This window comes from Mus pahari, chromosome 7, assembly GCF_900095145.1.
Source record: "Mus pahari chromosome 7, PAHARI_EIJ_v1.1, whole genome shotgun sequence".
Lineage (NCBI taxonomy): Eukaryota > Metazoa > Chordata > Mammalia > Rodentia > Muridae > Mus > Mus pahari.
The window spans coordinates 66,341,678-66,362,503 of record NC_034596.1 but is presented as its reverse complement, the minus strand read 5'-3'; the positions used below and the strand labels follow the sequence as shown (position 1 = coordinate 66,362,503).

Genomic DNA, 20,826 nt, shown 5'->3' with positions numbered 1-20,826 from the left:
AACTTTTATCTCTGGTCTTCAGTATTCTGTCCTTCATTTCTGTTTTCTGTCTCCGGGCACTGGTGAGACCTTGTGGAATAATATGAAAGCCTTGGTGAGTTTTTCCTTCTCTTGCAGAGTGCTTCATGTGTTGCTAGCAGGGCACTCCTCAACTGCGGTGTGCTAAGACGAGCTGTCTCTCATGTCAGTGCTATTTACACTATTCTCTGCAGCCATATCTGCAGGATTCGGGAAAGTAAGTCCAGAAACATGAAACTGATTTGCAAGGCAGAAGTCTGACCTATCAGCTCCTTAAAGTTCATGTGTTTTCAGCCAGAGAGGACCTATTCATAGATGGAACCAGGAGTAAATAGGATCTAGTGATTTTTTTTTAAACATAAATAAAATACAATTATCAAGAGAATTACTCAAAACTGAAATTAGTCAGTAATCTTGTATGTGGTAGTTCCTTCTTAGGAAGGGGACCATCCATCGCTAGGACATTATGTCTTCCTCAAAGGGGAAGAGCGATTGCTCCTCTCCCCTTGGTTTCCAGCACACCTCTGGAGGCCAGGGCTGTCCTTAGAGTAGAAATGCTCAGTCCCCAAGTTCCAGGAACCGCTCTCTAAATGCAGCCATTAATCCAGAAAGTAAGCTCTTCTCAGTCAACAGTGTCCTAGCACCCGCTGGAAGGATGATGTTGGCTATGTGTGAATCACACACATGCTTAGAGATTAATGCAGAGGCCAAGCCACAGAGACACATCTACGCATGACAACTACAAGCACGTGTGGAGACCTCTGCGTCAAATGGGTAAGGGACCAACACAGTGTGGGATTCCACTACACTCTCAGGGCAAATGCTGGGAGAAGAGCCTAAGAGCTGACCAACACCAGAGAACGACCCCTCACTGCTACTGCTGAAAATGTTCTCCGCATTTCCAAAGGTATGCACCCCTAAAGCAAGTCAGCTCCATGCTGGTATACTGAAGCAGGAAAATTTCAAGTTCAAGGCCACCCTGGGCTTCTGTACATTCCAATTCAGTTCTAGATACAGCAAGACCCTATTTCAGGGAACCAAACTTACAAGACAGATATGCTGGTGCACACTTCCAATCCTAGCCCTCACAAGGACGACGACAACGACGATGACGACGGCGACGGCGACGACAAGACGGCTGTAAGTTGGGGCCAGTCCAGCCAAAAACCTGAATCTAATACAATTCCTAAAAAGGGCTAAATTTGGAGACCGAGAGTCCTCACCCTATTTATTTATTTATTTATTTATTTATTTAGGTTTTTCGAGGCAGGGTTTCTCTGGATAGCCCTGGCTGTCCTGGAACTCACTTTTGTAGACCAGGCTGGCCTCGAAGGGGTGGTGATGCAAATCTTTAATCCCAGCACAGAGGAAGCAAAGGCAGGACCATCTCTGAGTTCGAGGTCAGCCTGGTTCACAGAACAAGTTCCAGGACAGCCAGGGCTATACAGAGAGACCCTGACTTGAAAACAAACAAACAAACAAACAAACAAAGATTCAGAAAGTATTAAAAGCTCTGAGAAGCTGTGAAGGCAAACTGCTTAAGTCTGACAACATTTCACACACTCACTGAGCCCAAAACACTTTTCTCCCCAAAGCCTGCTATTAAGGTCCGGGGAAACAATATTCTTAGGCATATCACTTGGGAAAGGCGTTCATGCTTCTAAATTTCATGGCAAAAGTTTTCCCTTTGGATAGGCCTGTCTTTACTACATAAATTATTAGCCATGATTGAGTACATCTTATTTTAAATCATACCCTTAAGTGATATTAGTCCCACTATAGTTCCTATTTGAATCTGCATTTCATATTGAGCCAGTGCTATGCTTTTCCATTTGTAATTGAACCAATTAAAGCAAGACATTTCTACTGACCTACTTTTTGGAATTTAAAAGTTAAACCAGGGGGCAAAAATCTTCTGAGGTTTAGAATATTACCAGGGCTTCATTAAAATACATGAAAATTTTCATTTGGGTACAACTTTTTAAAAAAAGATTTATTTATTTATTTATTTAATTTATTTATTTATATGAGTACACTGTAGCTGTCTTCAGCACACCAGAAGAGGGCATTGGATCCTATTACAGGTAATTGTGAAACACTATGGAGTTGCTGGGAATTGAACTCAGGACCTTTGGAAGAGCAGTCAGTGCTCTTAACCGCTGCGCCATCTCTCCAGACCCCTGGGTACAACTTCTTTTTATGGTTCTGACACAGTACAAAAGCCAGGACAAAGACTCCTGCAGCAGACTTACAGGATCCCAGGTCAGAAGCAGCAGCATTGGTCCACGGCTGCACTTAACACTTTGAGGGTGGCAAACTCAACCTCCCCCCACCCCCCAAGCCTTCACTGTGCCAAGACAGCATTAAAGCTGGTCCAAAGGTCCCATTAAAAAGGCAAACACAAACCGAACCATAACCTATCTCTAATTCACACCAGCATAAAGTTTAGTCTTAAACTACACTGTCCTGGGAAACAGTATCTAGACAGAATTTATACCAATTTGGATTGCAAAAATTGGGTAGAGGGCCACTAGCTACTTGGTTCTATGTTCTACGCTGAGCCCTAACTCAGTCCCAGGAAGACACATTCCTACCCCAAAGCAATGCCCCTGTGTCCCATAATTCATGAATAAACGGGGTAGTGACAAAAGACTGTGCTGGCAGTGATCAGACCCACAACTCTTCCCCAAAGAGACTTGCAAAAAATATACATAGAATCTTCAGTCTTGAATTTTTACCCACATTATACAGTTTCAGTAAGGATGGAGGCAAAAAAGGGTTCTCTTTCTGGGACTACCTCCCTAAAGCTGAGATCATGAATGGCAGACATGACTAACAGAGAATCCACCAGCAGCCAATTTGGCCACTGTATTATCTAACAAAAGCGAAGGAAATTAGTTTGGAAAGTGAACTGTGAGAACCCTAGCTTCTAACTCAACTATTGGCCATTTACAAAGCTTAGGGCACACACAGAGCACTTAGACTCTGTGATTACTACTCACTAGAAAAACAGAACACAGAAGCTAAGGCGTCTCCTCCAACGTGGGTGACAACTCTCCAGTCAGGGTCACTGCCAAAGAAGCTTGACTAGTCTCTGACTCCCAAAAGCACGTATTTAGCTGACATGTCAACTCAAGGGATGACACAGCTGAATGACAATTTTAAAGTGCAGAAAAATAGCCTATACAGTAAGCTAGACTATGTGATTAAAAAAAAAATCAACAGAGCAGTGGCTCTTAATCTGTGGGTCAAGATCCCTTTGGGGGTTCAATGACCCTTTCACAGGGGTCAAATATTAGATATTTACATTATAATTCATAACAGTAGCAAATTAGAGTTATGAAGTAGCGATGAAAATAATTCTATGGTTGGGCGTCCCAACAACACGAGGAGCTGTATTAAAGGGTTGTAGCATTAGGAAGGCTGAGAACCATGGCTCTAGTATACTGTCTTAAAATGCTACCACATGTCTTTCATAGAACAAGTTCCACAGTTCTGCTCATTTATTTTATTAATACAAAATATGTGCTTGAAACACCTACTGTGTTACAAGCAGGCAGTGAGCACATACAGTAGGCCAGAATGAGGGTGCTGACACTGTGGCCGTGCAGTGTAGATGTGCTATTGTATCAGGTGATGGGACCTCTTGCTGATGGGCTGACATGTGAGCAAACACCTGAGAAAAGAGCAGGGGTCATGTCTTCCACCCTCCCACCCACCCACCTGTCTCAGGAGATCTCCAGGCAGACAATGGTAAATACGAAGGCTCGCTCATGCGAAGTAATGGTGCTGATGATGGGCTACACATCTGCTCCATGCTGGGCACTGCTGCTAAGCACTCAGGGAAGAAAACAGTGACCCCTTTGTCATGCTCCCCAGGAAGGGACCAGGGGTCTTTCTCCCCAGAACTTAGGTGCACTGTGTGAGCAAGCCAGGCTAGGAGCTTGCATCACTGACAACCAACTTAGGCAGACACCTTGGTTCTTGTATCAGAGCACCACCTCTACAAGAACACAGCCCAGCCACTTCCAACTCTGCCTTTGCTTGTCTATCTGCTCCACTCAGGTCTTAGAGCAGAGCCACTAGGTATCGCCAAGGCCAGACACGTGGAATAACACTCGCTAACTGCTGCCTGCTCGCTTACAACACACATCCCTGACCAGTGAAGACCCCATATTTCTTAGCCTTGGCCCTTGAATGTGCCAAGGATCCTCCAGGTGCACTCGGGGCTCCTGGTTGCACTGTTTGGGGGGACGTTATGGAACTTTTGAGATGTAAGGCATAGTTCAAAGAGACGAGAACCTGAGAAAAGAAAGCCCTGTGGGGGCTGCACCTACCCCAGGTTGTTTCGGCTTCCCTGCTGCACCACCATAGAGGACACGGCCACAAGCCCCAGCTACCACAGAGCCTTGCCACCAATGTCATCCCTGCAGAATGGCCTGGGAAGCAGAATAAACCTTCCCTCCTCCGATGTTCTCCTATTGGGCACTTTGTCACAACAATGAGAAAATAAATGAATTCAGCACCGCTGTCACCGGAGCCAGACAGTGTTTGAGTGGGGTTCATCCCGAATCACATATATGTTAGCTGCTTCTTGCTTCTTCTGCCCACTAAGTGCCAGTGCCAGAGCATTTTTTTTTTTTAACACTTGTGACAACCCACAATGCTAATGGGCACTGCCAAAACTTACTCTGGGGCAAAATTATCCATTGTCACTTTTATTAAATACATGCGAGATTTGTTTTTTGGTTTTTTGGTTTTTCGAGACAGGGTTTCTCTGTGGAAAGATTTGTTTTTAATGAAGTGTGTGTGAGAGTGTGTGTAAGCACACATGAGTTCAGTGCCCACTAAGGGCAGAAGAGGGAGTTGGATCCCTTGGACCTGGAGCTGCAGAGAGTTTTACGTCATCTGATATGGGTGCTGAGAACTGAACACAGGTCCAAATGTGCATTTTATTTTTTTTTAATTAAAAACTAGCAATTTAATTCCAAAGGGGGGGAAAAAGTCTGTTCCGAGCAAGTTTTTCTAACTTCAAGTTTTTCTAACTTCATAGATGAACATAGCCTGCAGTCATGGGATAGCTTTGGAATTCTGCTTTCTTGAAACAATACCATGGCTGTGCATTATCAGGCTGACTGGACAGGCACATGCATTCCTGTTACCAGCCAGGCACATGGTCCAAGAGCTTTCTACTCAAGACCTGAAGATATGAACAGTGACCTGGAAACAGGACGTTTGGCCCGTGAACCTCCTGGATACTTTAGCTAATAAAGGATTTTTAAAAGGGATCATTTGCTTCCATGAGAGATTTGAGAATAGTAAAATTTATTTATTTTTATCATTTAGTTAGAGGAATAATGAACTGGGATTGTGTCTGTTCATGGCAGGTTTTTAACATGTCTGAGTGCTTACCCAGGAGTGTGTATGCACACCACATTTGTGCCCTGTGCGCAGAGTTCAGAAAAGGTAACTGGGTCCCGTGGAATTAGAATTCAAGAGGGTTATAAGCTGTCATGTAGGTGCTGTGAACCGAACCTGGGTCTTCTAAAAAAGCAGTAAGTGCTCTTAACTACTGAGCCACCTCTCCAGCCCTATGGCTAGTTTTTGTAGTGACAATTGTACCTAAGAAGAAAGTGCCAGGTGACCACTAAGGACCTGCAGCCAAGTGGTCTGGGAAGAACATCCATTTCCTGTTTGCTCTTTTTCTGCACTTTCCAACCTCTGTAGAGAAATGGAGTGCTGGGGAAAGGGTCAGGATACGCCCCACCCCCAGAGCTGGTTCTCAGGAGTTTTATAGCATGCACAGAAAAGAGTATCAGTTAACCCTAGATCCTAATATACCAGCTGGGTGACCATGTGTACATTTTGTAAAATCTGTAACAGTGGCCTCCTAAAATGCTGGATAAATGAAATGGTAAAATGAATATAAAGCATTCGGTATCACATCCTTTTTTTTTTTTAAGATAAGAAAGGTTGTATGCTAGTAGCTATGAATTTCCAGGTAGGGATAACAACAACCACAACAGAGCCGTGTAATAAGTCATCTCGGCTCTCGATCTCACAGCCAGATGCAGCAGCTGGGCGACGTTACTGCAGGCTTATCCTGGGAAGGGGAAGTGTATTGCTGGTTGTACATGGTGCAGCGACCGTGTATTATTAGGTCACTACCCCTTTGAAATTCTGTTTAAAAAGAGCAGGTGAGTATGAGTGGGTGTGTCCAAATGTATGCTGGCCGACGCAAGGATGCTCAGAGATAGGGTAGGGTGGGGTGTGGCCCAGTCTGGACAAGTAGGGAACCCCTTTCTCCAACCACAATGTTTCATCTACGAATCGGGTAAACATATAACCCTAGGCAAAATGGGGCTCCTCCAAGACCTTTGTTATATAAATGCTAGGATGGAAGCAGCTTTCTTCCTCTTTGGGTTGCTTCCTATGAGCCTGCTGGCATTCCTCTGTGATAAGGACTATTCCTGGGAAGGATGCTGCGTCATCTGTCACTGAGGGGAAACTCAGGAGAACAAGGTATCATATCACTTGAACTGTTACAGATATCTGTCCCCAAAGCTACCAGGAATTCCCATAAGAAGCTCAGTTATCCCTTCTGGTCTCTTTCACTGGCACTTGCAACTACTGAGTGTATCCTCTCTAATTCAGTGCATCCAATAAGTTAACTGGCTGACCAATCCACTCACTAAAACTTACTACTACCTCTTGCTGTATAGCACCATTCATATTTTACTTAAAGAACGATGCTGTATTTTAAAACTTCCCTCCACTTGAAAGAGAAAATGGAGAATGAGCTCTGTGATGACCATTCACTGTGAGCAGAGCAGACCTAGAAGGGAGGGGGAGAGCCCAAGTAAACAAGACTTCGGAAACTTCAGGTATCCGCACTTTGCAGACAACACTACTTTCGAAGAGCGCCACACCCAATAAACAAATTTAAGGGAAACAAGCCTATCGGGCAACTAACTCACAAGAGTGCTTTCCGCAGCAAAGGGCCATCCTGTCTTGAGTTTTTCTGTGTTGGTGAAGAGCCCTGTCCCTGTATGCCTTCCTGCAGAGCCATGCTGCCACAGGTACTTTTACTGTATTGTCTACTTGTAAAGAATTAAAGTAGCTGGAGGTGGGGGTAGGAGAGTCTCAGCAAACAGAATAACCCCCCAAATAGTTGCCACCTGATTTGGCAACTGAACTATTAGCAATATAAACACACTTTTGGTAAAACAAACAAAGAAAGAAACAAAAAAAATTAGAGCCTATTTCATATGGCTGGTAAGGGGCAAGCTAAGCCATTAAAGTAATCATTAAAAGCAACCTCACAGGCTACTAACATACAGTGTGCGGGAAATGCCCTTTTCCATCTATAGAATGCCAGTTAGCTGTGGAAAGGTTAAGTCTAGGAAGAAGGAACGCGATGGTCACAGAGCAACTGCTCGCTCAAGAACGGAGTCTGCCAGACTGTCTGTCTATCTGTCTGTCTGTCTGTGTGTCTGCTTGCCTGGGACCCTTTCACCACCGGGCAAATCTCTTTACTTTGCCACTGTTTCTTTCACCTTTGACATGAGATTATTGCAAAGATTATTAAACAGGTTGCTCACCTAAGTGAAATGCTTAGGAAACACACTGTATACTATTTATGCCAAGTAATATAACTGGCTTTACATAATATAAAGAAAGTGGGTGCACGACTCATATGTGGATCTAGAACTTATTTTGCTAATGACTATCTTGAGAGCTGAAAGAAATTTCTTCTCTTCGTGGGAGCATACCTCTCTTTTCTCTCCACCCTTCCCTCTGCGATCATTTCACGATTATATTTAACCAGTGAGATTTGCTAAACCTCAAAGTTAGGAATGGAAAAGAACTGTACAGTACACCTCTCTGGTCTCAAGGTTAAATGAGGTAGTTGCTTCTTGACTTGAGCAGAGCATGTGAAGGACCAAACAAGTGTGTCATATTGTGATAAAACAGCTGACACACTCTCCTACATCATGGCTGGCATGGCCAATCATTACAACTTATACTGCATTATCTATAGAAACAATCATAAAGATAGTCACATCTTTGGATTTAATAACTGCACTTCTGGAGCAATAATCGTACGGGAGCATATTATACTTGGGAACAAACACATCCAGTGAAATATGCGTCTAAGCAAGGATGGAAGAAACGGATGTCTATACGTGGCAAGGTGCTTGTAAGCCATAGTGCATCAGAGATGTCATCAGGAAGAGCCATTTGCCACACATCCTTCCAATGACGAACACCCACACCAGTCATGGCCACTACACACTTTTGCAGTACAACTTCAGGAGCAATGCAGGGATCCAAACCAATAAATAAGTAACCACAGTTTGCCCCTGACCACCCTGGTGCTTGATAAAATCTTCCCAGTTGAACAGCCTACATTTGAAATCTTTGGGACCAGAGTATTTCAGATTTTAGAGGTTTGCCAGTTTTGGAACACCTGCCTAGATATATAGCAGGCAAAGTTCCTAATGTGAGCCTCCGACATGGAAAACTTCTGGAGTGTCATGGCGACAGGTGCTCATAAAGCTTCCGGTACCACAGCATTCCAGCTTATGATGTCACATGACGAGACGGCCAGCCTGTGTGTGTGCTTGTCATCTCTCAGACCGTTGCTAGATTTTGGCCACCAGAGATTATGAGGACTCCTCTGTGAGGGGTCAAAGTTACTGCAGTAGAAACAACAGAGAGTAATACTGTCATATCCTAGCTAAATGCTAAGTGCTGCTATCAAATGGGCCGGCACACTTGTCAGGACGGCCACTCAGCCAATCACCTGCTTCAGCTATCCTGACGGTTTTTTCAAGCTCTACTGTTGCTATTCCGACTCCTGATCCCAACCTCTGCCTCTCCATCACTATTTCCTGTAACACAGCACTCTACTTGCTTGAGGAGGTTAAGCAAAGGGCAAGGCAGCGGAGATGCTCGAGGAAGCCACGGTGACTTCTCTCGCCCGATTCTGTCAAAGCAGACGTGGACGCCTGTTTTCTAGACTGCAGGGACAAGCATCATTCTATTGCTCAGTGACTGGAGAGGCTTTGTTCTTAAGGTCCATAAAAGGAGTCAGGGCCATCTGTCACTCTTTCTAAAACCCTGACACAAATGTCATATTTGCCCCGGTCATACCGCAGAGAAAAATGAAGTTAAGTCACTCCGTTAAATAGCACTCCTACATTTGAATACTTAGTTGGGGAACACAGTTTTACATGGCATAGTGATAAAATACAAACAGACAACCTGATTTGTTTTGATAGCTAATCTTTCAAAACACAAAAACTGGGGTTGGGGAGATGTAAATAACAGTGATCTTCAATGCTTGAAAGATCTGAGTGCTCTATAAACATTTAAAAAGTATCTTAGAAGGGAAAAATAACATCCCTCTTCCTGTACTCCACCCTTTGGATAACCCGCTCCACGATGAGTGCTTTTCTCACCAGGATCTTCACATCCTCAGTCTGCAGGGCTTCTTAACCACATGCTCACACGCTACTGTGTTATGAACCTGCACCTCTGATCATGGATAATGCATGTGCTTGCACCTGTACTGGTTCTCTGGAACACACCGTCCAGGCACTGTGGTCCTCCGTCACACTGTCACTCGTGTTCTGGGACACTGCGACTCATTTCGCTGCCTTTCTTTTGCTTTTACCACGCTGTTCCCTCTGCCCAGAACATCCTCCCTCGCATCCTGCCCCATCTGCCAACTTCTTCAAGAAAACAAACCCCACCCTTTCTGCTCCCTAGACAGCGCAGGTGCAGGTCCAGGAAGCCTGTCTCCTGGTCCCTGCTGGTCAGCAGCTGCTGCCTCTGCTTCCGGTCAGCAGGGGATCTCATCCTTTTCCTGGGATAGGTTTTTATTAGCTTGCTAATGCTTGGAACAGCTCCACTGCTACACTGGGAACCTTGCTGAGATTTGCTGAAGACTCACTGGGAACCCCAGTGAGACTTGCTGAATTTATTTTAGACTTGCTTGCCAAAAAAAAAAAAAAAAAAAAAAAAAAAAAAAAGCAAAGAAATTCCTTAGTGATTAAGATTAATATTATGTTCCTTAAATAGTCTTTGGCTCATAACTGTAATCCTAACGTTCAGTAGGCTGAGGCAGGAACATGTTGAGTGTTTCAGTCCATCCTGAACTACACAGTGAATTATAGGGCACCCTGGCTACAGAGTGGGACCCTGTCTCAGATACTAACAGCAAGCAAGCAAGCAAGCAAGCAAGCAAGCAAGCAAGCAAGCAAATAAATCCATTTCCCGCCATGGGTATTAAGTACTGACCACAGCTTTTTGAGTTATAGACAAAATGATTACATCTTGTCTTTTCCTCAAAACACATTCCCCAATACTCTCAACAAAATAGCGTTTAAAAAGTCTCCATATCTCTGTTACAGCAATTTTTATTAAAATATACACAAATTAAGCCAGGGAGTGGTGGCACATGCCTTTAATCCCAGCACTTGGGAGGCAGAGGCAGGTGGATTTCTGAGTTTGAGGCTAGCCTGGTCTAGAGTGAGTTCCAGGACAGCCAGGGCTATATAGAGAAACCCTGTCTCAAAAAACCAAAAACAAAACAAGACAAAAAACCAACAAAAAACAAAAACAAACAAATATACTCCCACTCTACAAACACACACACACAGAAAAGGCACTGTTTGATTCCCCAAATTGCAAGGGCCAAAAAACCACCCCAGGGAAATGGAAACTTGGACACTAGAGCTAACTGCTTGGTTCTGACTCTGTTCACTGATGGACTAACCAGTCATTTACTAGCTGTATGACTCTGGGTGTGTCCTACCCTCTTTCTGTACAGAACATGTGTTATAGAGTACTGTAAGGCACAGGGTAAGTACAAATCTTGACTATTTACATAGCCTACCTCATTAAGTAATTTAAAGAGAATGTATAAAGCTAATGACTTAAGTGGATTTGACGGAGGAGCACACAATGCCATCTAGGACCTGATTTCTTCCTGACACCTTGACATCTGAAGGCTGGTGTCTCTTAGAGGGGCTTCATTAACTAGAATTCAGTAGCAAACAAGGATCCTCAGCTAAGGGTCATGGGTCATGGGTCAAGGTCATGATACCCCATCAAAAAGCAGGAACAAGTCCGTTTCTACACCTGGAAGTAGAACCAACTTCCTCTATACCACAGGCAAGCCAAGATGGTGCGGCTGGGTAAGCAGTCAGCAGGGAGGACAGAAGCAGTGCTGGAAATTCACGGCTTTTAAACCACAGAAACTTTTATTTCCTCAGCATTCTGCATTCAAAAGTCATAGCAGGCTTAGCACTGACGCACAAAAATTCCTTTCAGCCAAGATGAACTTCCAGCCTGACACAGCCAACACAAAGTGCTGATCTCAGGGAAAACACTGGCTCGAGAAGCATCTGCTTCTAATTTCTACAATGAAATCTTTGATTCCTTCATTCACGGGGCTTGCACTCAATTCCATTTGACACAGGAATTACGGTTTTGTAAATGATAATTTTGTTGTGAAATTCTCATTAATACACACACACACACACACACACACACATATATTTGCAACATTAACTTTTTGATGTTTTTCCTGAAAAGTTTTGTCCAAAGAGAACACAGTTACAACGCCTTCAAGAAAGACTAGATGAAACATTTGAGAAGTTGCTATCTGTTTTTGGAATGCCACGTTTTCCATGTCATTAAATAGTTCCTCATAGTAATACACATACAAGTTGGAAACAGATACCCCCTGCCAAGAGTAAAACACTCCGCGTTCAAACCACTCACAGGGAAAAGGTGTGAACTACAGCTAAAAACGAATAAATATAATTCTCAAAAATGGTGCAAAAATCAAATTAACAGAAAGATATGACTCAATCTCTATGACTAACAAGTTCAAAAGCAGGCAAAAAAATAAAGAATGATTCCTTTAGGAAGACAGGACACACATGGTAAGACTACCAATGGAAGCAAAGGAGTATGATTAATCTCAAAACTGCATTAAAAATTACATATGGCACTTTAAGCTCTTTTCTACGTGTGAGCTTCCAAGCTAGAAGGCGCCATCAGTGAATATGGAGGGCAACAATCACTGCACACTGGCGGCTGAGTTTTTTTTTTTTAAAGATTTATTTATTTATTTATTATATGTAAGTACACTGTAGCTGTCTTCAGACACTCCAGAAGAGGGCGTCAGATCTTATTACGGATGGTTGTGAGCCACCATGTGGTTGCTGGGATTTGAACTCCGGACCTTCAGAAGAGCAGTTGGGTGCTCTTACCCACTGAGCAATCTCATCAGCCCGGCGGCTGAGTTTTAAAAAGATATACAAGCCTGCCACACTGCACAATGGGACCCACTGAGGATTGTGTGCAGTTTATCCTATTCTAAATTATTATAAAAGGTTTCACCTACCACATAATTGCTATCACAGCTCTGAGACTGAAAAACAACCTCCAGGGCGCCCAGTGTCGGTGAGAGCTTAGGAGACGTTTAGTGACAACAGTGTGTGTTCCTGTCTCTCTCTCTCTCTCTCTCTCTCTCTCTCTCTCTCTCTCAAAGTACACTAAATGAAAACACTGTAACAAAGTACAACCAGAGACATCTCCATCTCTGTGGAACTTGGGAACTTGACAGGCAAAAAAACTGTCATTTAAGCAAATGACCCTGTCAATGTGGACTGGGCTTTTCCTTATTGGATTTTCCTTCCCTGCTTTAAAACAGCAGTAGATATGAGATAATTTAAGTCTCACTGGAAAGTACAATAGTTATAAATTTAATAGAAAGTTAAGAAACATTTGGAAGCATTTAACTACGTCAAACATACTCAAGTGCTAATAAAATGTCTTTTAGAAAAAATGTGACAGCCATAGAATTATATGGGAAAACTTACGAAGCTAGAGAAAGACTTTGACACACCAGAAATTCAACTTTTATCCCTATATATATTAACTATGAGGCTGAGATTACACTGTTACACAGACACACCCAAGCATGTGGTAGTTCCACAAGGTACGGCTGCGTACATGCATGCACACACACACACACACACACACACACACACACATACACACACACACATGACCTGTGCACCTGTAATCTGGGGACAGATACCCTTTTCAGTAAAAGACCAAAAGCACAGTCTACAGGCATCAAAGGAAAGCAGTCTAACAACGCTTTATACTGCTATGAAGTCTTGTTTTACACCCCCTTGGGGATTTTGCTTTGAATACATGAGTTGGAGACAGTCATATACAGATGGAGCTGTAATTTATGGCTTTAAAAGTACTTAAGGAAAATGATAAAAGTATTTGCTCTGTGCCTGACCTATTTTTAACAGCGTCACAAAATGTTCGCCATAGCTACTTTTACACAGGGAGTCTCTATCAGACACATTAAAAACATCTGCTCCAGCCCCACCTTGGTGAAAAGTCCCAAAAGTGTCATCAAACTCATGAGCTGGTCTGCTCTGCAGACATCAGGGTGGGTTGTGTCACTGTTAAGTGGCTGTTGGAAGATGGGGGGAAGCCAGGCTATAGCCCTTATATTGTTGCCCAGGGAAGCTTCACCCTGAAGCTGTCTCTCTTACCCAGTAGCCAGTATTTAGTTCCTTCAGCTTCTGGAAGGTAACTACCAAAATCTAACAGGTCCACCAGCTGGAATGTTATTTTTGAACAGAATGGTGTTTACCTGTGGGGTAGCATTCTGCACAGCTCCCCCCTATTCACAGGTCTTATTTCTCTAACTCTTCTTATTGGGATTTTGAAATAAGATGCAAATCGAGGGCAATGTAATTATTCTTCCACGGGGATGGAAACAGAGGCATGTGCTGCGCCTCTGTACCCTGTGGTATGTGAGGCTGACTGAGTGAAAGAGTGAGTCAGGACCAGCCTAGTCCAGTTACCTCGCTCTGACCCACCTGTCACTGGAGTCCTGGTTGTTCGATGTGCATCTCCCTCCACACAGCACATTCCTTCTTACGGTAATCACCCACTGATGCTGTGAGAGACTTACAGTCTAGTTCTTACAGGGTGTGGAGGAAGGAAATCAGAATCACACATTACCCTACACTAACATGCTTAATCTTCCATGAAAAATGGAGCCGTATACCTCAACCTTGGAAGTTACAGTTTTAAAAAGTCCCAAGCCAAACAAACCCAGAAACTACCCCACCTTAGCTCTGTACTTTTTTCATAAGGCTGTGACCGCACCGGAAAGGCAGCTATTGCTGAGATGAGCCACGGACTTTCAGTCTGGGCAAACTGGCTAGGTGGCTCCTCTGGGGCCAGCTGTCATTCACAGCAGGACCAATGCCCATCACCAGAGGTGCAGCACCACCCTATCAACTCTATCAATCCTAAGTGGGACAAGCCTAGCTCTTGCTCGTAGCCTCAGAACCATTTCATCTGAGTCAGAAGCAAAGCCTTTCGAATGCTTTAAGTAAAAGCATGCATCTTGCCAGCACAGTGGCACACACCTTTAGTCCCAGCACTTGAGAATCAAAGGCAGGCAGATCTTTGTGAGTTTGAAGTCAACCCAGTGTACGTATTTAGTTCTACAATGGCCAGATCTATATAGAGAGAGACCCTGTCTCAAAAGAACCAAAAATAAGAAAAGTACTTGATCCAGTGAGAGGGCTCAGTGGATTCATGCACAGACCTGAGTTCAATCCTAGCATCCCAGAGTGGAAGGAGAGAACCTGTTCCAGAAGTCTACCCCCACTCTGACCACTAGACAAGAATCACAGTCCTGCACACACACAGAGCTCAAATAATAATAATAAAAAAAAAAAAAAAAAAAAAAGGAAATAAAGTCAGGTAGTGGTAGCACATGCCTTTAGTCCCAGTACTTGGGAGGTAGAGGCAGGCAGATCTCTGTGAATTCTAGGCCAGCCAGGACTACATGGAGAAACTCTGTCTCAAGTGAATGAATGAATGAATGAATGGGTGTCTAGACTAGGGATATGGCTCAGAGGCAGAACTCCTGGTTAGGGTGTATGCTAGGACCCAATTTCAAAGGCCAGCACCTGGGAATGGAGAATGAGTTAAGAAATCATATTACCTGTAATGATGATCTTTCTACTGTGGAGAGCTGGATGAGAATTCTTTCTCACATACAACATTTTGGAAATGTTATCTAGTGTCATTTCACCTTCAACACAGGTCTCGATATCAGACAATCCTGACAAGCCATTCTCTCAAAAGCCATCCTCCAACTGAACACAATCTACCTAAAGGTTTGGGACTGATTTCCTCTGAGGGTAAAGAGTGGCAGTTTCCCAAGCCACCGATGCACAGGAACAAGGATACCTGCGCTCCAGGTTCTCAGCGTTAGTGATAAACCATTGGCAACAGCTCCTCATTCCAGCCTTACCATGGTGACTGTGTGAGACACTGGGGGACCTGTAAACAGATTTCCATCACCAGATGAGAACTTGCTGGAGTCATGCCTCAAAATCAGCCCGAGAGAAAAATGAGGCATGAAACACCTCTGAATACTCGGCTCTCCACATTTTCATGAGTATTTCTTCTAGTCTGAGGAGTTTTAAAGGATTAAAAAACAACAACAACAACAAAAAACCAAAAACCAAAAAAACCTCACTGTATCTAGAAATTTCTAGTTCTTGCTGATTTCTGTCTCACTGAGATCTGAGATCTGAATTGGAGCGGCAGAGGTGGGCGGGGACAGGGGCAGCACGGAACACCAAAGAGGCTGTAGAGACACAAAGTGAGGGTCAAAGATTTGGGGTGGGAGACATGCTGGAAATCACTGGCCAAGTACTGATTGGTGGCTGTGTGGGAGTTGTGTGGGGTGGGGTGGGGGGGACTCCCACAGAGCCAGAGCCAGAACCCTGCGTTCATAGCGCCTGGGAATGGCTCTCCTTCCAGCCAGGGAGAACAGCCCTCTAACATGTGGAAACAGAGGGGTTACTCTGAAGGCCCTCCCCATAGCAAGTATCTGAAATAGCTGTGGTCTGAAGGCAACTCTTAAAATACCTTACAAGCTTCAAAACAAACCTTCAGAGGACCAAACAGTAGCTCACATGCTAGAATAGAGTCTGAATTCAAAATCTGGTAACTGGGGCAGTTAACATAGACAAGTGAAGTTGATAGATTCAACAACATTGCTGAAATGTTCAGATGTCTCAAAAGACACAACCCCCCAGAGCTCACTGGAGAAACACCACTATCACACAGAACAAAGTTCTAGGAAAATTTGACAAAGAAAATGCCAAGATCAGATGCTGTCCCTCCAATAGTCATTAATGTTTAAAGAAAGAAAAAAAAAAGCCAATTCTATACAAAAATTTTAGGAAATTAAAGAGAATCATTTCCCGATCATTTTTATGAGGCGAGCATTTCCCAAAACACTGTCATTATAAGAAAAACAAACAAAACGATTAATATCTTTCATGGACATACTTAACAAAAACCCTTAACAAAAATTGGTGTATTATACTCAGCAAGATATAAAGGGCAAAGATGAAGCTGGGCAAGGTGGTGCGCATCTTTAATCCCAGCTTTTGGGAGGCAAAGGCAGTCAGACTAGCCTGGTCTACAGAACAAGTTCTAGGATAGCCAGAGCTATACAGAAAAACCCTGTCTCAAAAAATCAAAACAAAATCCACCCCCTACCCCCAAAACCCAGACAAAAATATACCTACTCTAAGCCTATATAGCACAGTGAATATTCAGTCTTACATCAATGTCAAGTTCCTGTTTTAAAAGCATATATAGTTATGAGATTTTTAATTTCTCCAAGAGGAGAGGCTATCAAAGGGTTCCACAATGGCACTATTCTTTTTGGAATTTATTGTGGTTCTCAAATTATTTAAAAATAAAAGTTTTAAAACCTTGCAGCGTTTTTTTTTTCTTTACAAAAATTAACAAATGGATCCAAAATTAGCAAAAAAATCATTTTGAAAACAAAGTAGGTCTTACTATCTCATTCATAGAATTGTTATGAAAGATAGAATAGCCAAAGCAGTATAATATGGGCTTAAGGATAGGCATATAGGTTAATGGAACTGCACAAAATCAGAAATATTCAACAGAACAGAATAAAGAGTGCAGGACTAAAACCTGTATAAAGTTATCTAACTATTGACAAAAGTGCTCAAGTAATGTAATGGGGTATTTTTATCATCAGTATTGAAACTACATGGGAAAAAATTATCATTGTCCTTATACAGAAGCTAACTTTTGATGAGTTATAGATCTAAACTTAAAAAAAGGTAAATTCCTGGAACTTACAGAAAATGTTTGGATCTCTGTGACATTCTTAGGACACCCCAAAACAAGAATAATAAAACCAAAACAAAAACAACAACAACAACAAAACCTTCACAGAACTTTGTCCTTTGAAAGTCACCTTAAAGATAAAGAAATCTTCAAACTGGAAAAAAACCTGAACATCTGCTTCAAAACAAGCCTAAAAAATATAACACAGATAGCTCTTGTAACTAAACAAAACCGACAGCTTTAAAAAAACGATGCCAATAAATCTGAATAGCTACTGCAGCTCAGCTACATGCTTGAGATGATGGTCTGCATCATTAGTCACTAGGAAGACAGATAAAAGTCATGGTGAGTCACCCTGCATACACATAGAACTGAGAAGACCAACAGTACCAAGACTCAGTGAGAATTCGGAGCAAGAACTCTTGGTCATTGCTGATAGGCCTGAAATGGCACAAGGCACTTTACAAAAACAATTAGACAGTTTCTATTAAGGTTGCATATCTGTATAACATGCAACTAAGACAGGGAAAGAATATGGACATTCATGGTAACTTTATCATGGCTCCAAACTGAAACAATGCGCATATCCTTCATCAGCAGGGGAATGGATGAGCCAGCAATGACAGCTGAATGCCCCCAAGAAGGCAAAAGGAACTACTGTATGGGCAACTAATTCAAAGCAGTAAGAACTTTGTCTTTAAAAAAAAAAAATCACTCATGAACATGTTCACCAAAATCCCTAACAAAGCTTGATATCCCTCGAACACACTACACTAAATGACAGAAGAAAACATGTATAAAAGCAAGGTGAAAAAGGAATTGGGGGTGGGGGTTAGTTAAAATGGGGCCACAGTAAACATTTGGTCCTGACAAAGATATTCTATATTTTAGTTGGTTTGTTGGTTACATGAGTAAATACATTTGCCAAAGCTCAATTATCTACTTAAAATTTGTAAACATTATTTTTCATGCATGCAATTTGTCATAGGAAAGTTAAAATGTTCAAAAATGAATCTACATCCACTAGTGTTTATATGTTAAGTAGCAGTTATTAACTCAAACCTCTTGTTATATGTGAAATGTATGAATGGATACAGTGTAAAATTGATTCAACTGGTAAACCCAGGGCTTTATAACCCTGAGCTTTAAACTCAACCTTAGAAGGAAATGCAGGAAGTTATGGTGAAGTCAAGGCCACTTCATGTCAAGAGTCATCTAGGAAAGGCCAAGGCTAGAAGGTAACCTTCCTGGAGATCATCTTTGCCCATCCTGGCCCATCATCTTTGCAGGGTCTGTAATGTGTGAGCTCTGAGAGGCAAGGCCCCAAGAGTTCATCTCAGGATTGCTTCTTACAACTGATATGCCTTTCCTGTCACTATTACATAGTGTAAGGATTCCTGAGCAGATTTCCTGCAGACCAACATAAAGATGAACTTCCATGAATTAATACTGTTTAGACGAATTAATGATTTTATAGAAATTCCTGATTTGATTCAAATGATCTTAGGAAGAAAGTTTTGAGAGGTTTTAGCTGTTTTGCTAGAAAGATGTAATAAAGATAGAATCACTAATAGAATGTGCCCACTACTCATAATAGTAAGTAAAGTCTGCATAAGAAATACAATGAGCTTTTATAATTACACTAAAAAGAGAAATAGGCTTGGGATAAATTTGTGTTTAAGGAAAAACATTTAGGTCTAAGGATGAAGCCACAAGTGTGTACTATAAGGCATGCAACATAATAAGGCCATGTAAAAATTGTTGCTTTGAACTTATAATGAGCTTACAGAATGAATCACTGCTTTGAACTTGGTTATTGATACTTTTTTTTTTTTTTAGATTTATTTATTTATTATATGTAAGTACACTGTAGCTGTCTTCAGACACCCCAGAAGAAGGCATCAGATCTTGTTACGGATGGTTATGAGCCACCATGTGGTTGCTGGGATTTGAACTCCGGACCTTCGGAAGAGCAGTCGGGTGCTCTTACCCACTGAGCCACCTCACCAGCCCGGTTATTGATACTTTTGTGTATCTCCCCTTTTATGGAACATTTTATCTATGAGGTGATTCTTAAGTCTAATCCTTAAGAGAACTTTTTGTCTAAAAGCTATAAAAAGGCTGAAAGCAATAAAGTGGTGGTGAAGCCATTTTCCACTCTACCCAGTGTGTGTGTGTGTGTGTGTGTGTGTGTGTGTGTGTGTGTTTTCTCTGTGTGAGTGACTTCTTTCCTTTCTCTTCTCTCTGGTTCAAAGAGAGTCAGCAAGCTCCAAGTGTCTTGCCTGGCCAGTGAGAAGCTTCTGACTGACTCTGATTCGCCAGAGAAAGGAGCATTAGCAATACATCCCTTTCGTAATTCTACAGTGTTTATTTAAGTATTAAGAGTCAAGTTTTTTAGTGCTTATTGAAGCACAGAGCAGTGACAAAGAAATTATCTTTTATCTGTTCAGAATTCTTGCAGTTAAGTTTCCCCAGTGCTTATTTAAGCACAAAGAGTTAAAGAAGCCAGCAGTTTTCAGCCACAGAATAAGCAAAAATATTAAATTTACAGAAGCCATGAGCTTCTAGCCCCCAGTACAGTTAGCGAATATTACAAGGCTGGAGATATTCAGTCCTTTGTCCAACACTGGGTTCCACTTCAGCTCAGAACCCCAAAAGGCAGGACACCATCAACTTCATAAAACAAAGACTCAAAGTTACCACTGAGCAAGATTTCTAAATAGGTAACTGGTGATTTCTTTTCAAACCGAACGAGGAGAGCGGTAGCACTGTGTAAGTGTGTTTCCCTTTGCCTCCTGGTTGCCCCGTGCAAGGCTCATCTCTGAATTTCAGCAAAATCTCTGGCACACAAATGTGGAGAGGAGCCATCCATGTTCTCATTCTCAAAGTGATCTGTGAGCGGGTGTCCCATAAAAGGTATGTGGCAGAAATACTTCCACAGAACAGTACTTAAATTATCTCATGGCTTCAAAGCCTTCTGCAGCCCAGGTTTTATGAAGTTGTAGAGAGTAGATCACGTTCCTGAGCTTAATGTCTAATCCTTAAATGTAGAATCATTTCAAAACACTTTTCATTCTAGGTTCCTTTTTAAGTCAGTTCAGTAAAGTAACAAGGTAAGGGCTGCATTCAACAAAGGATCCACAGTGTAAAATTTCACACAGGGCTTTGCTTTTTGGGGTTAAAGGTCAATGATCTGGAATTCTGTGTCCACTTGAAGCCATGAAAAGCAGAAAACTGTGTGAAAAGGTAGGCCTCAGGGAGACTGAAATAAAACTCTCTGGCAAAATCAACATGAGCTAAAGAAAATAAGTTGCTAGTATCTGGCAGAAACTAAAATTGACTTTTTTAAGGTACAAAAGGACTTGGAAGGTTGAGGCAGGATTGTGGCATGTTAGAGGCTAGCTCTAAGTAGAGTAGTGCTTTCAGGCCAGCCAAGGCTATGCAGTGAGAACCTACCTCAAAAAAAAAAAAAATATATATATATATATATATACATATACATATATACACACACACACACATATATGTATGTATGTGTATATATATATATATATATATATA

The 20,826-nt window shown here is 42.3% G+C and overlaps 1 protein-coding gene across 3 annotated transcripts in view; it reads right to left on the bottom strand.

Moving 5' to 3' along the window:
• The window catches only part of Frmd6 (FERM domain containing 6), a 76,136-nt gene that overhangs the window by 38,590 nt on the left and 16,720 nt on the right, over window positions 1–20,826 (bottom strand). The gene's annotated exons all lie outside the window — the stretch shown is intronic.